Raw genomic sequence first — 1,845 nt, 5'->3', positions numbered from 1 at the left:
AATTACCAGACATATGTTCCCAAATAATGACACTGTTTAAAAAATTGCATTGTTCTTCAAACTAAATATCGTTATGTTCTTTAATATGAAAAGGCATTTGAAAAATGCCTTTCTAACCTCCCACCCATATATTTGTTGAAATCACTACCATCCCATTGGAAAAACTGGATGGCTGCCATTGTGCATCATTAGGTTCCTCACCACAATAAATCAGATAACATCGTTTTTTTCTAGGGGTAAATAAATAACATCTAAAAATAAAGATAAGAAATCAGATAAGAGATAAGGTTTGAGCTGGGGTCCATGGGACAATGCAAAAAACTTGTTAAAAATAATTCTGTAATTAGGGGGAAAATCTCCCCTTGCCCAATTGTCGTTGCGGTTTGTCCCGCAACCGACGCCTCCCTTCGATCTCCTGGAACCGATGCCTCCTCGAGGGATCGTCGTGTCTCTTCGGGACATATAAAAGGGGGCTTGTAACCATCGATCAAGGAATTCGATCATTCTGATTCAAAACACGTTATCAGCCCGTAGAACAACCAGCGAGAGCAAAAGGCAACAGAGAAAGGAGAAGAGAGGAAGTACTCGCTGCCGGTGAGATGACAGGCCTCGTCTCCTTCTTCCTCCGTCTGATCCGCGAGGACGGTCGCCGCTACCGCCTCATTGCCCTTCGCCGCCATGGAGTTGGTGGCCACTGCCGTTTCCGTCGCCGGATGCAAGCCATCCGTCAATTCAGCCGCAGCGCCGTTGTACGTGGCGCTCCTGGCCACCACCACGCCGCTGGACGTGGTGCTCCTGGCCGCCATCGCGCCGCTGGACGCGCCCCCCGTGGTGCTCCCCTCGCCCCTGGACGCGCCCACGATGGTGCCTCGTGCGCCTGTGGCCAGGCGCCCATGGGGTTTGACCCCTGGCTAGTGGCAGGCCCGAGCGCTTCCATGGTGCACAGGGCTGCAGCCGCGCCTGCACCGCCCCCTGGATCTCCGCCTCCACCACCTCCTCTGCCGGCCGTGTGGCTCGCGCCGTCGACGCCAGCGCCCGCCGCCGAGGCCGCCGGCCCGCCCGGATACTGCCCCGTGCCGATGCGCGCCATCGTGAACGAGGAGGAGGCGCTCACCTTCGTCTCTGCGCCGACCGGTGCCTCCGGAGTCGTCCGCCTTGGAGCAGGCATGGAGGACGGTGCCGCCAGCGCCACGCCTCAACAGGAGACGGCCGCGGGCTCGAGCACCCGCACTGAGCAGCGCTTCGGCCGCCTATTCGGGCGCGCCGTTGCAGCCCTCGACCGCCGTCCCGCCCGCCGCGCCGGCTCATGGGCTCCGGCGAGCCTCGGACTCACCAGCGCCGCACCAGGGACTGCTCGCCCAGATCACGTCGTTGTCGACTCTTCTTCGGACGAGGAGGGATCGTCAGTGCTACGCCAGTGACCACCGGAATCGTGAGGGCCTGCGGCGGCCCCTCCTCCCGCGGGCGCCGCCGTGTGACAGTGGGGATCGAGCAGAGGTGGTGGTGCGGGGTTCGGATACTCCGACCCTTATCCAATCCACCCGCTCCTCCCTGTCTTATGCGGTGCGGCGGCGTGTGGGCCAGCCAAAGGCCGGGCAGGCCCAGGCCCAGGCGCCCGCGGCTTCCCCCCTGTGCAGTGCTGTGGCGGGTGGGCCGGCCAGAAAGTGTGGATTTTTTCTCTGTTTTCTTAACATTAGTACTAATTATTGTATTTGTGCAATTTTAGTCTATGTTTAGTACTGTTTAGTACTTAGGTTGACTACTACTTACATTTTAGTCCTGTTCTAGATTTATTCTATGTTAGGACTTGTGTAATTATTAGTAGGTGTGTTTATATTATGTAAT

At 57.2% G+C, this 1,845-nt stretch overlaps 1 pseudogene; it reads right to left on the bottom strand.

The window, feature by feature from the left end:
* Positions 1 to 500: 500 nt before the first annotated feature.
* On the bottom strand, positions 501 to 1,168 carry LOC119333245 (annotated as a pseudogene).
* Between the last annotated feature and the right edge of the window lie 677 nt (positions 1,169 to 1,845).

This window comes from Triticum dicoccoides, chromosome 7A (assembly GCF_002162155.2).
Source record: "Triticum dicoccoides isolate Atlit2015 ecotype Zavitan chromosome 7A, WEW_v2.0, whole genome shotgun sequence".
In the NCBI taxonomy this organism is placed as follows: Eukaryota; Viridiplantae; Streptophyta; class Magnoliopsida; order Poales; family Poaceae; genus Triticum; species Triticum dicoccoides.
Note: the sequence above shows the minus strand (reverse complement) of the source record. Positions and strands in the feature narration are given on the sequence as shown.